At 32.6% G+C, this 15,824-nt stretch overlaps 1 long non-coding RNA gene across 1 annotated transcript in view; it reads right to left on the minus strand.

Annotated features, from left to right (window-relative positions):
- Positions 1 to 6,166: 6,166 nt before the first annotated feature.
- The window catches only part of LOC141570407 (uncharacterized), a 104,997-nt gene continuing 95,339 nt past the window's right edge, over positions 6,167 to 15,824 (minus strand). Inside the window, exons 2-3 of the long non-coding RNA XR_012494412.1 lie at positions 14,827 to 14,960; positions 6,167 to 6,231 (exon numbers count right to left, since the gene is read on the minus strand). This is a non-coding gene — a long non-coding RNA (uncharacterized LOC141570407). The remainder of the gene's footprint in view (positions 6,232 to 14,826; positions 14,961 to 15,824) is intronic.

The following is a 15,824-nucleotide window of genomic DNA, read 5'->3' on the forward strand; positions in this document are numbered from 1 at the left end:
TGCAGTTATAATTAATATATGAAATTGTAAATCTATAAAATCACATGTAGCAGATATAAGATTACCCATTTTAAATAGTTTACAGGATGTATTTAAAATTTTATTATGCATTTAGAATGGCCAAAATTTAAGATATCCAAGCTGCAGTGAGGAAATTATTTTTTTCCTCCTCAAAGTAAAGCATACATGAGCTAAACTATAGTTCTGCAATTATCTTAAAGGCAAATACCTTTCTGTTTTATGACAACTGTTTTAGTTTATTGGAAAAGTTGGAAGCTAAAGGGGAAAAAATATCCTTTGCAACAATAAATGCAGTTCTTGCTATTTTAAACAGTAAATTTAAGAATTTGTTTTAAAAATTTGAATTCAACCTTTCTTAAATAGAAATCATGTCACTATTCCTACAACAATTATTCTTATTTTAGTAATTTCATTTTCTTGAAAGCTGTTTCAAAAATATATTCATTTATAATATTCTTATAAGGTCTTGTGATTTTGAAATGTGGCATATTATTCAGCTTTGGGTCTTTGATGTGTGTTTTCCACTCAATCCATGCTCCAACAATTCTGTCATACAGAGAACTGAAAATTAAGTTATTCTCACCAGCAATACTCCCCCACAAAGAATCTATCAAACCATAGATATAAACCTCAGAACAATTCCTGCCAGGTTTCTCATGCAAATGCTGCAGAAAAACTTACAAGAGCACTTTAAGATATTGAGAACCCCCTTCAATACAACCCAGTATAATAACTTTTACTTGCTAATTTCTATGGGTCAGTTGCAAAGGAATAGACCTGTCAATCAGTTTCAGATGTAGCAGAATTTGTCTGTCTACAAACAGGGATACTTTGTCGTTGCCATAGAGACTAATCCTCCACTTTCCTTCTGTTGACACAGCTAGTCACAGTCTAAACTACCTGATCACACTTTTAATAGGCAGCTGACTAGAGTACCATAAAATGCTCAAATCAAGTTTGCAACACTTGAGGCACACACTGTTGCTTTTAAAAAATATATATTATGATTTAAACCTTGTCATATATTAAGAGTCCTATTTGTTCCTTTACTTAGACAGAGTATAGAGAAATTATTGCTTAACTATTGTTAACTATTGCTGTGTTAAATTTCAAACTAAATACTAAATTCCAACAAAATACACAAAACAAATATGAAAAAAAGTGTTTTATAAGGGTTAGAATAATTTTCATTCTATCTTCACAGCTTCAAAAGTAGGATAGATTTCTTTGTTCTTCTATTTTGTCTTTCAAATATGTGTCCATGTTATCTGGCTGTTCAGCAACCTAAGACATTAAAATGAAGAACTTGAGTCTTTGAAATTATTATCAGGAATATGCTTACACTTTAAAATTTCAAAATTGACCAATGTGTCAATTTTATTAAATTTTTCAGATTTATATAAGTCAGGATAACCATAATGTACATTTTCTTTTCAACCAATCTGACAATGATCTTTAATCAGTTTTATTAACACCAAAATATTTAACATTTTCTATGAATAAAATCTTTTATTTTTAGACGTTGTAAACAGTTCATCCTTAGTTTCATGCCAATTGTAGCTTGATTCCTAAGTTATCTAAAACAGTTGTCCAAATCTCTATAGAATCTTTCCTAGGAATTTTAACACACTGCTTATAACTTTGTTTCCTGTGGAGCATTAATTTCTTTGAACGTTGTTATGTTATAAAGTTTTACTTAAGATTTCCAAAGGTTATTGAACTACAACAGCATGCCCTTTCAAAATATTTAGTGAAAAGTTTGTAGTGACTCCTTCAATTAAGAAGGAAAATTGATGTGTATCATTAATTACGTCAGTAGAAATCATAAATCATCACTGAGTGCTGCAATTAATTATTTTCAAATCATGTGAAGAAAAATGACGGACACAAGATAAGTCCATAGGCTCTTCAGATGATAGGAATGTAGAAGGAAAAATATGAAGAAGAAAGGATACTACAAATTAAAAGCAATTCATAAACAAATGGCCACCTTGTTTTTTTTCCTGTAGATCAGCATGAAAAATGATATTGGGACTACTTAAAACACAAACATTATACATCTTCATTAGTCCAGTAATACTTGAGTTTCAAGAGTTGATTATCCATTTTATTAATTCACATCACACTGGTACAAAGTGAAATAAAAATTCTCAGCCCAGATGCATGTTTTTGTTTTTGTTTTTTTTTAGAATAACAGTGAGAAATGGTTAAGCATGTGTTTCATTTAGTTGGATAAAAACCGTTTAAAGCAGTTTTTGTCCTTGGACTATTTAATTCTAAAACATATATTTTCTTAAACACATACACAACTTGTTGAAAAGTCTTTCAATTTTAAAATTACTTTAAAAAATATAAACTGAATTGCTAATTTTCCAAGTTCTTGGTTTAACTAAGTAGTTAACCTTTTTTTTTTACATTATGTACAACTTAATAGATTCCACTGTGAATCCCTTTAATTACCTGACTTTTGCGTTGTCAAAAACCTCTCTTATATGACATCATAAATTGCTCATTTTACAAACCTATATTTGCCTGTATTAGGACCAAAAAAAGACAATATGTTGAGATGGAAATTACATCTACAACATACCTAAACAACTATTGGTCTTAAAGTCTCATCAATAATTTAAAGATTTCAATTAATGTTTATTTAACCTTAATGTTAAGTAGGGTAATTAGAGGTATTAATAGTTGTCAATACTCAATAATTCATTCTCTGTCTCTGTCTCTCTGTCTCTCTGTCTCTCTCTCTCTCTCTCTCTCACACACACACACACACACACCATTCTATCCTTTGAGTTTTTTCATAGCCTCAATTGTCACCTGAAACATTCAACTCACAAACATGTAGCTACAATACCAAGCTGTCTCCAAAGCTCTAGTCTCAATTTCCTACTTCCTCCTGGGTAAAACAATCAGGGTGTTCTACAGAACTCCAAAAATAATGTATGTCCAGAAAAGAAAGCTTAGTTCTCTTCTTGTATCCGTAGTTGTAAGAGTGGTACCAATACCATCCTAGTGACAGGCTCAAAACTGACTTATCAGACACTTGGCTTTTTCTTGTATATAACATCCAGTCCTTGTCAAGTTTGGTTGCACCCTTCCCTTCCCATTTACTCCCAAAACTTCTATCCTTAGCCAGTTCATTACTTTCTAGCCTCTAACTAAAATATTTTTAAGAGGTGAAGCAGAAATAAATCAAAGGAAAAAATAATAAATGATATCTCAGCTCCTCAGCCTGATATTCCTATCTCCTACATTCCCACATCTGGCCACAGCATTATTTTCTAACACGATTTTCATGCCTCCCTGCCTTCCCTAGGGAGTGTGATATAGTAGAAACAGTATGATTGGTAAGTTTCATAAATAGAAAATCAGAGACTTTTGCTGATTTTTTTTATTGATGTAATCCTAGGCCTACAACATCAGAGTGCTCAAAAAATATCTGCTTCGTAATTGAAAACAGAGATTTGATTTGGATTCTAGGCCATTAATTATATTGTGACTATATATTAAATGGATATATATGTGTGTGAGTGTATATTATAAACATATATGTATATAATGTATATAATGTATATACATATACATATATACATAACAATATATATATCCAAATGCTTTGTTACACACTAACAATGAAATTGTGAAATTAAAAACACAATACCATTGCATTAGCTCCATAAAAATAAATAAAACACAGGTATAAATTATCTATTGATAATAAAATATGACAAGATCTATAGGAGAAAAACTACAAAATGCCAATGAAAGATACCAAAGAAAATATTTTAATTAAATTTATTGAGGTGACATTGGTTAATAAAATAAAGGTTTCAAAAAAAAATCTTAATAAATGGAGGGATAGTCCATGTTTGTGGATAGAAAGACAATATTATTAAGATGTTAATTATTTCCAACTTGATCTATAGGCTCCACACAATCTCAAAATCCCAGCAAGTTATTGTGTAGAGAACAAAATAAATCTAAAGTTTACATGGAAAAGCAAAAGACCTATATTAGCTAACATAATACTTGAGAGATACAAAGACAAAAGACTCACTCTACCAATTTCAAGACTTACTAAAGCTATGGTAATAAAAACATAGGTTATTGAAAAAAATTAGCCGCATAGATCAATAAAACAGAATAGAGAACACAGAAATAGACTTATGCAAATATGGTCAACTGATCTTTGACAAAGAAACAAATATAACTCAATGGAGAAAAGGAAGTCTTTTCAATAAATGATGCTAGAAAAACTGGATGTTCAAATACAAGAAATAAAGAAATAAACAAACAACAAACCTAGACAAAGATCTTATATCTTTTACAAAAATTAATCAAAAATAGCTATAGAGCTTAAAATGAGAATTATAAAACTTCTAGAACATAAGAGAAAATCTGTGACCTCATTTCATAATGAGTTTTTAGATATAACAACAAAAACATAATCCATGACAGAAAAAATTAGATGTTTGATTTTATTACAACTGAAAACTTCTGTTCTACAAAAGACATTAAGAGAATGAAAAGAAAAGAAAAAGAAAACTAGGAGAGAATATTTCCAAAACACATATCTGATAAAGTACTTGAAATCAAAATATAAAAAGTTCTCTTAAAACAAAATATCTTATTTATGGAAATAAATAACCATATTAAAAAATAATCAAAAGATCTGAAAAGACATTTTTCACCAAAGAAGATATACAGATGACAAATAAACAAATGAAAAGATGCCTAACATAATCTGTCATTAGAGCACTGAAAATTAAATTATGAGATACCATAGCACACTTATCAGAATGTCTAACATCCAAAAATCTGACAATACCGATGGCTAATGAGGAGCATTGCTGGTAAGAATACATATGGTAAAGCTACTTTGGAAAACAGTTTAGTAGGCACTTACAAAGCTAAAAATAGTCTTATCAAACAATCTAGCAATCATGATCTTAAGTATTTACCCAACTGATTTGAAATTTTACCTCCACACAAAAACCTATAGACAAATGTTGATAGCAGCTTTTTTCATAATTGCCAAAAACTAGAAGAAACTAAGCCAACCTTAAACAGGTGAATGGATAAACAAATCATGGTATATAACTACATGGAATATTAGTTAGTGATAAAAGGAAATGAGCTATCAAGCCACAAAAAGATATAGGTGGAGCTTAAACACATATTGCTAAATGAAAGAAGCCAGTCTGATTTCAATTATATGAATTTGTGGAAAGCAAAACTATGGAATCAGTAAAGAGACCAGTGATTTCAAGGTTTGAATAGGGAGGATTGAATAGGTGAAGCACGGGGGATTTTTAGAGAAGTGAAACTATTTTGTATGATACTATAATGGTGGGTACATGACACTATACATTTTTCAAAACTCATAGAACATATAACGCAAAGAACAAACGCTAATGTATACATTGAAGAAAAACATTTAGGAGGTCAGGGGATTGAATGCGGAATGTACAAAATGATCTAACTATATTACAAATGTATATAACCTCATTTTGGAAATGAGTAGAGTCTATGAGACTATAGATAGAAACTGTACATAAGTACTGTACTCTACTTCATAAGTTTCTTTCCTAAGGAGGTATGTGCTTACGATTCTGATATCTCAATACATGTATTCTGGAATTGAACAACTGAGTAAATGGAAGATAGATGATGGAAAATAGGCATCTCATTATAGTAGTGAGAGGTAACCAATAAACAAGGGGAGGAGGCTAAAATGATCCATGTAGTAATAGGTTAGAGTTGCAGACATCGTATGAACTCATATTTAGCTAAATATAGATACAGATGTCTAAACATAGAAATGTATGTATGGTTAGTACACACAGATATTATTTCCTTACTCTGTCAACCAAGAGGACCTAGAAACAAGAAGACCTCATTAATAAGTAGAATACCTAGTACCAAAGTCTTAATTTGTAATGTTATCCCTTCAATAAAAGGAATCTCCCAATGCCAAGCTGGAAAACATTGAGCACCATAATAAACAAATGAATATTGGATTATAACACAAAGTATAAAATAAATATACTGATACAAATAAATGATTCAATAAATAAATAAGGGAGAATAGACAAATCTCCACTGCAGAAGAAATCCAAATAATTTATGTAGATACTTTACCCTCAAAAAGATGGAGCATAATTCCCAACTCCTTAAGAGTGATCTGCGCATAGTAACTTCTTTCTAAAAAGTATAGTAAGGGGAAAAATAGTTACTTTACAGTGGAGAATTCTAATGCCACCTAGCTAAGGGACTGAGGTTAATTTCAATGATAACAACTCATGTTGATAGTATGTAATCTTAAAATGATATGATGAAAATGGCACTTTAACTATTTAATCTGCCTCCCCACTATGCATAACAGCAGTCTAATCATGAGAAAAACACCAGAAAATTATCAGTTGAGGGACATTCTACAAAATACCTAACCAGCACTCCTCAAAGTTGTCAAACTCATGAAAAGTAGGAAGGTCTGAGAAACTCTCATAGCCAAGAGGAGGCTAAGGAAACATGAGAACTAAATGTAATTTATATGCTGGATGAGATGCTGGAACAGAAGAAGGAAATCTGAATGAAGTATGCATTGTAGTTAATAAGAATGTATCAATATTGCCTCATTAATTATAACAAATGTACCATGCTGATGAAAGAAAATAACAGGGAAACCTGGGTACCAGATATATGGGAATTCTCTATACTATCTTCATAATCTTTCAATAAATCTAAAACTGTTCGAAAATAAAACGATTACTCAAAAAAAAATGGTAGGCTTAAAAACAGATAAAATTATATCCTAAACTTTGTCAAGAAGCACATTCCCTTAAGAGTGCCCTGCTGAGCAATGGGAGCAAGCCCAGCCCAGCAAAAATTAGGTAAGGGTCTTGCCACAGCATCCTATGGTCCAACTGGCCTCAAAGTTGTAACTCTGAAATAACGAGAGAAAAGGTCAAATCATAGAGGCCTGCCCCGAAGAGCCAAAATTCTCCAGTTTAAGGCTACATCTAGGCAAGATCATTAATTGTGTTGCTTCACAGGTAGGAAGAGACTGTATTCCTACTAAGGTTTTTATGGAACTGCACTATTAAACAAATAAGCTGGCAGAAAATTGCTTATAACTGCACACTCTGCAAAGGAATCCCCAAACCTCCAGATCTACATTATAGGCAGTGGGAGGAAGGGTGCACAACTACCAAGGGGCTACACTCTACAATGCCCAGTTCAGATGTGGCCATCACAACATTAGACATGGAAACACCTCACAGAGAGAAAATAGGACCAGGAACTGCTAGGACAGGAAGTCCAACTGCTCCTTTCAATGAGGCTCAATCATTGCTATGAGCCATGCGACTGCCATGTGATTCCTCCCTCCCCTTTTCAAATGGGACTTTTTCATTGTATTGATTATAAACTGACCTCATTCACAATTGTTAGATAATTTTTCATAACTATCTTTATCTCCAATAGTTACAGGTAAATGAAAGCTAAATGTTCACCTTCCACAACCTTGCAAGATTGAGACCAAATTCCTCCAGGAATACATTTTATTATGTTCATTATTATACAACCTTTTTTATAAATGCAATAAAGTTTCAGTTTCTTTCCCTTTTAGGTGCTCTAACCACACCATGCATAGAAGGATGATGAGAGACAAATGAACAAATATTCTAGCAGTAGGATTCTACTACACCTAAAGTTGAATTAAGTCAATGAGACCCTACATGTGTGTCTATACAAAGAACTATATAAAATCTCAGGCCTATAGTGCCATTCCAAAGGAAAGTGAAAACACATAGAAAGTCTCCTGAAGTTATGAGATTCTTAGACCCTGTTCATGCAAGGACAGAGGTGAGTGTATAACATTTCTAGACAGTTCACATATCTTAAACATCACTTATTTCACGAATGAGTAATCATTTCTAAAGTCAATCATCTTAATTAATAAGTCCTTTGTTGGTGGTGAGATAAAGATAATTGAAGGGCTTATCATAGCCGCAGGGGTGGGGGTGAGTTCTAGTGGAAACATTGCCTACTAAAGTGCTTCGAATGTTAACCAGTTACTCATTAGATACAGATTAAAACTCACATAACATATATGACACCATGCTTTAAATAAAGTATTGTCAATCAAATTGTAGATCTGATTTCTCTCCACCATTGCGTACTGGGTATTGTAGGGGCTAGGTAAGTTTGGTTTTAGGTAGCCTAATCATAGGAAACCACATCTTGACCAATGAAGAGAACTGTTCATTACCAAGAAATTCTACACTTTAAGTGAGATGCAATAAGGAGATGAGATTTAGAGACTGTCTCCTTTAGAGAAAACAGGAATTCTCTGCTCTTCTGGCTGTATGCATTTCCTTAACAGGAAAATAAGACTAAAGTATGGACTTTGTCTTATATCCCAAATTTCTACAGCCAACAAGTTGAATAACAAAGATATTACTTTTCCCAAAAGATGTAATCAATTGGCTCTGAATTCTCCAGGCAGCAGTAAAAGAACAAGGAAGTCTAAAAACACACACACAGACACACAAACACACACACACACACACACACAAGTATAGTTTAAAAATTATTAAAATTGGGCTGATATCAAGACACTTAAACACTAATGTCAATATAATAGTTACACAATACCCCGTAAACAACAAACCACCTATATTAACTTATAAAATATTTCTATAGGACAAACAATTTTAAAAAGATGAATGTGTGATTTGTATCTCACCTCATTCCAGTCTTTACTTAAATGATATCATCTCATTTAGGCCCTTCACCACCGCATCTAAAACTGACCATCCTCAACATTCCTTCTACCCTTTTTCTTCCCTATTTTCTTCGTACTCATTACTATGTATCATACCATATATTTGTACTTACCAATCTTGTTTATTGTTATACAAGTTCCTTGAGAACAGGACTTTTTGTTTATTTGGTTCACTGTTCCATTCCCAGTGCTAGATTAGTGTCTAACATATTAAAGTAACTGCTCAGTTGCTTAATTCATTAATTAAAATTAACAATGTTCTTCTTTTGGTGAAATGATAGGTCAGCACTGTAGCACTGTAATATGTTGCTTGTTTATTTCAGTGGTAATTTTTTAAAAAATAATATAGGTATATTTTAAATTAAAAATACCTTGATAATTTATCCAAAGGACAAACGGTGATAGACAAGAAAATAAATAAGGTCTAGGCAAATACGCTCAGGTATGAAAGTGATGATGTTCACAGTAGAGTCATTATATTTTCTTTTTTTTCTTGAAAATATAATATCATCACTCTAACTAAATTTGTTCTCTGATGTACCTTTTATGCTAAAAATTCATTTTTTAGTTTTTTCAAAGAAAATCAATATAAATTTCAAATTAATATATTAACAGTCTATAATGAATTTTCTCCCATTATATAGAAACACATTATCAAAAAGATACTCGTGATTATTCATTTAGCTATTCTCTGTAATAAGATACAGACTCAGAGCTGAGTGATACAGAAAATGCGTTTTTACTGTCCTTTTTTTTTTTTTTAAAGAGGGCACAACTCACAGTGGCCCATACTGGGATTGAACTGGCAACCTTGGTGCTACCAGCACCACACTCTATGCAACTGAGCTAACCGGCCACCCCCAGAAAATACATTTTTAAAAAATTAAGTAAATAAACTATGATTATGATCAAAGGCCTAAGTAAGCAAACATGTTCCAAACAAAGAAATGGAAAACTCTTCAACCCTCTGTTTCCCAGTAACATTTTCACTACTATACGCAGAATTAGAAAACATAAAGATAAAATATAAACATAAACTCTTGAAACAAAATTCATCTTGATCATAAAAAGTGAAAGGAAGGCAATATAATGTGGCTGAGAATGAAATTATTTTGGAATTATATCTTGGGTTTGTTACTTATTTGCTTTGTGTTCTCAGGAAAGTTACTTAACATCTTTGAGCTAGGGCCTCCGTTTATTTCTCCGCAAAAGAAGTGAAGAGTTTGGATATAATACTTTCCTCTTGAGGTTATCATGAAGACTAATGATATAATGCCAATGAAAAGCTTGGCATAGTGTTTGTATACATTATTTCCTTAACAATCTATAGATCTATTTAACCAATCTGCAGCTAAGACACAGATTCCCATATTAACGCTTATCAATTGCTATACTGAAGACATAGGTTAATTAGGAAGTACTAGAGCTTTAGTCAAATGACTTCTATATTGGTAAACTTCATTACATAAATGAAATTATTTATTAAAACTTGTTTTAAGATATCTATAATGAATCAGGATGATCCATTAATAGCAAGTGGTAAATTCTGAAAGGAAGAAAAAATGTTTGTTCTAAAGAAGATATAAACAAAATCATAGAATGCAATAAATTATAAATTACACAGGAAAAAAATGTTGATATCAAGGAAACATATATAGAGACCCTTAAAATGAGTCAAAGTACAAATACTAGGATGGAGAACTAGTATAAATTCATTTTTCTTGAAGGTGGATCCAAATAAACGTATCCTGTAAGTTATCTGACACTTCACAGGCAATCTAGGGTTCTCCATCAAATTTCTCATTCTTTTTTTTTTCCATTCTGCTTTTTAAAAGGTATCTAAAATTACAATTTCATCCTAGAAGATTTAATCCCCGACTAAATAATCTATTATTGTAGGTGGAACCCCAAGGAGCAATTATGATACACTATTTGGTCATGTAAGACTGGGCTCATTAAAGGGAAGTCTTAATGTTTCCTTTCTTTTCTTTTCTTTTCAAAGCTTTAAAATACAGAGCCCTGTTTACACTATTCTCCAAATAGTAAACCTTTATAATTGAAATGCTTCTGCTTTTTTTTTCTAGCCTTTACTTCCATAACAAAATTGGCTGATTAGAGATGTACTTCTCTCTAGCTCTAAATCCTTTATATTCCTTTTACAGATAGAAAGTGTTCCTAGTGCGAGTTATCACTTGCAAAAAGGAAAACATAGGATTCTGAGAGCAAAGGCTATTGATCACAATTCCACAGTCAAAGTCACATTTCTCATCCCATGCACCAAAAAACACTGGTTAATTTGCAAGTAAACAGACCAGTCCCCAGGACCAAGCTATAATCAGCATCAAAACTGCTGTTTTGCACCAACAGTAATTCACAAAGGACCCCTTAGAACTGGCAAACAGTCAACTCACCTTGGACAAGCACTGTTAATGCTGTAGGGAATACAACATAACTTGTTTAAAAACTATATTTGTAGTTTATGATGATAAACTCCATCAGAGCCAGATACGTTATAACTTATGCTTTATTTTTTGTTAGTAGTAAGCTATTATTCCTTCAATGAATGTCTTAAGAAAAGACTCTACTTGACTGAGACTTAATCATGACTAGGGCGCTTGATAAAACTAGTTGAGAATGAAAGTTTTTAAAAAGAGAAGAAAGTCTCAATGCCGTACCTGCACATTTACAATTGGGGCTCTTTTTGTCCAGTTTGTTTGACATTTCAAGTCCCTTCAAAGATGCTGAGCATGTATACAAACTCCAATTTCTAAGAATGGGATTCAAATATACTGACTGACCTACTCCTTTTTCCTCTCGTGGAGTCACAGCCCAGTGGGAGAGATGGGAAACAATTATCATCAAGTGTGATATGGGCTAAGATGAGGATTGTATATCTGCTATTGGGTCCCCTTCAGTAGATAAAATAACTACTCAAACAGGATGAGAAGGGCACTTGAGAGTGAGGTTAAGATTTCATGCCGACATATGTACTACCCAAACACATCTTGAAGACTGTCTCTCACACAAAATCCCAAGACCTTTTTTCTCTTTATAACATGTTAATAAGCATCAGATATTTTTTTTTACATTGAATACCTTGTGGTAACTTCTCTGCCAGGAACTGTTTCATTATCTTTATTACTTACACTCATGACAATAATATATCCCAGAAGTATCTTCTAGAATAGATACTATAAATTATGAAGGACATTACCTCCCTTTAATTCTAATTTAATAATATGTGGTAACCTGATTTGAGAATCATGACCATTTTAAAAATCATAAAGGGAAACGTTTTACCAAACTGGAAAATAAATTAAATCTAACAACATGAAATGCAGTAGCTTGAACACTAGAGGAATAGAAGAATAATAGTTCTTTGCTATAGTCAGTCACCAGGTTCTATTTTCAGAAAAGATCTTAAAATGTGTTCTTAAAGTTCTCTTTTCATTCTTCTCTAGTATCATATATCATTCCTTACATTATAAGGTAAAAACTTTTTCCCTTAACAAGAGACATAGTTAATTATTGCATAACAGACTAACATGCTGTTAAACAATTCCTTTGGGCCAATGTATTAGAGCCAGTTTTAATTCCTGCATGATCTCCAACCTTTATTGAACTTGCCTGGGGATAATAGTGAAGAGACTCATCAGCCTGAATTTATACCCAATTACATCATTTTTATACCCAATCAGACAGTATTTTTTTTAAAAAAACTTTATAGTAAAATTGAAGGGGAAAAAAAGCAAGAAAAAAAACACAAGAAAAATGTGAAAGAAACAAAGATTTTTTAAAATATTTGCTTATTTAACCACCTTATTTTATTATTATTAATTTTAGAACTAGAATAACATGTGAAAGAAAATCATGATTGTAAATGTTAATTCTTAAACACTGCTATACTATTGATTAAAGCTGCCATTTTGTGTGTTTGTTGGGGTGTGTGTGTGTGTTTTCACATAAAAGATGTGCAGTGTGGAAAAAATGGAAAGTATTTCATAGTGTTGCTTGCTAGATGGATGTGCTAATAATTCGGGTCAGCACACATGCCCCTATTCAGGAGCTCTGGGTGCACTGTGATGTTTAGGAATGCTATTTTGCAAGGTAGAGCAAGAGGTCTGCACTTGTATATACAAAAATACAGTCCTAAGCAACTAGATAATAATTATGCATTCTCCTTACCATTCTGTATAAAAAGAATAAGTTAATAGTTGTAGAAAAATTACACATGCTCATGGAGTGTACTGGGAGAAATGACCGAGGACCATAAATATTACTGAGTACTTAGACTACCCTAGCATCATGAAATTATAGACGAATATAGTGAAAGCTTATCATCTGAAATCAACTCTGTCCATATAAAAGACACTTAGCACAGTTTTTATTATGCATTTTTATATCTTGTTACCTACATATTGTGTGTGAAGCTTAACTTTGTATGTCAATTCCACAGATTCTAAGAGATTTGTGAAGGGGTCAGGATGGAGAGCAGGACCGGTAACATTCTATGGTAAGTCTCATGCCCATACCTTCCTGGTGTCCTTATTCTTTTTTATAACCAGCTTTTCATGTCCTCATGGTCCCTTGTTTCCTATGTCTTTTCTTTGCCTATCCTGGTTCTATATCTCAGGCAGAATGCATCATTTGTTTGACATCCAGGAAATTAAAATATTTAAGGGATTCTCAACAAATATCTGCATAACACAATTTAAAAATTGAATTAATGAATTAAAATTAACCCTTGTGAAATTTTTGTTTTAAAAAGTAAATTCAGAATAAGTAAATTTGGAAGGGAAAAAGGAGAAAAGTAGTTTCAAGTGTGAAGATGTTCTAAAAAGATTCTCGAAAGGTCAACATTGACAATGCAGTGAGCACTGTCATTATTTCTTTTATCTTGCTCTACAGTGGGTGAGGGGACACATTTTTCTTTCCTTCTTTTAACAATACTTAAAAGCAGTGTTCCAGTTTCACAGCCAGCATCACACAAGACATACAGTCAATCATAACCCCAAACAGGAAGGAGAGGGTTAGTTTTCACTTAAGTAAAGTTTAGTGAAAAGCCAACAGATCAGTGTGATTATGGTTAGATCAATGATGCAGAATTCTGAAAGGTTTTACACAAGCAGCAGTCTTAGGATGTAGCTCTAAGGAGCAGGTAGGTCAGGAAAAACATAAATGCAATGCCCAGCACATGTACCTCCCTTTGGGTCCATAAAGAACCTGACCAGATTGTCTAAAGGGAAGCCATTCTTGCCACAGGGACAGGGTTGAAGTGTTTGCATTTCCACTGAATGCATTTCAGCCTTGAGTTCGTCAGCAAAGGTTTTCTGCTGGTCAAAGTCACAAAAATTCTGGTCGATATCTTTTACGAGGAATGACAAATGTAAAAAGATAAACTCTACTGTGTCAAACTATATGGGCTTTTACTAGATCCCAAGCAAAGATTTAGCAATGTGTAGTCAGTTTCAAAGTCTTCTGCAAATTCACGGAAACAAAAGACTCTCACTGAAAAGATTCCTACACCAAGCTGGAAACTGTTATGTTCAAGCTATGGAAACCTTAGAGCTGTCCTTTTAGATATGCACTATTATAAGAACTTTTAAAACGAAGGTTTTGTAACTTAAATAAATGAGAAGCACATCAAAACATTCCTCAGAAAAGATCAATTTTGAATAATCTACCTGTGGCAGAATACTTTTAGGGCTTTTACTATCTCAACTTAAAAAAAAAATCCCAGGGACTTTTGTTTTTCATACAGAAACAATATAGTTTCATGGTAATTATCCCCGGCCTCTCCTCGAAACAGCAGAAAGAGTCACTCTTCACTTTACCTAGATGTATTCTAGACTATCTCTGTATAATCTCTAAAAACTGTGGCAGTGGGGTGCACTCTAACAGAAATTTGATTGAGAACCTACTTACTTTTTTGAGCATTAAAATAATTACAAACTCTTCATCCCTGTTAGCATGAACACTATTTTTGCATATGTCTTAAGTGAGGTTCTTACTTTTCTTTTCTTTTGAAATCTGTGGGGCTGAGCCAAGAGTGCTTTCATCTTTTTCTTCTTTCTCTTCTTCTCCTTCCTCTTCCTCTCTTTCTCTTTCCTCTCCTTCCAAGTCTGAATATGAAATTTCAATATTTCTGTTACAATAAAATGATAAATAATTACAATGTATTATATCTCACCAACCTTGTTTTAAAATAATTCCTAGTAAAAGACCCAGTCTTATTTTTGGGGAAACGCAGTATTAGGAAGTCACATACAGACACCAAAGAGATTATGAAAGGGTCTGCAGTATATGCTGCATGGATTATAATCACAGCACATGTGACCTCGTGACCTTCACACAGCCACTTCTCTATGAAGTATGATTGTCTAAAATGTCACAAAACTATCTCATTCACTAGCATGTACAGCAGAATGAAAAACATATATTTGATACCTCAGAGCAACAAATTCTAGTTAAATATTTTCATTAACTGTAATTTTTTAAAATATTAGCATTTGCAAATACTTATCTTTATGCTGTTTTGCATGCACAAAACAAGTTGGTGCTGTATTACATCAGCTAAATAAATTGTACATAGGTATCCCCAGGTGCCAAAATAAATCCCAAGTTTCTTGTGTACATATAATACTCCTATATTCAAGATAATAGTGAAATAAAAATGACTTCTATACAAATGTCTAGTAATAAAGAAAAAGGAATACATTATACATAACCAAAATAGTGTTTAAATAGAATGTTTTTCATAGTTTTCCAAGCTTCAGTAGCTTTCAAAGAAAGATTTCAGGGGCTACACATCCTACAGAAAGCATCAAATCAAAAGGATTGACCATTAAGTTTAGTAGCATGATTCATTTTATCAACTTCCCTCAGTCTTCTAATACTCCTTTTCAAGAATTGTACAAACTGTGTGAGACTGTGCATGTATTAAATTACACCATTATACCATTAGAGGAAATACTTTCTATTATTCAGGCAAGGAATGATCTTTGCTCAA

Source organism: Rhinolophus sinicus, linkage group LG03 (genome assembly GCF_036562045.2).
Source record: "Rhinolophus sinicus isolate RSC01 linkage group LG03, ASM3656204v1, whole genome shotgun sequence".
Classification (NCBI taxonomy): domain Eukaryota; kingdom Metazoa; phylum Chordata; class Mammalia; order Chiroptera; family Rhinolophidae; genus Rhinolophus; species Rhinolophus sinicus.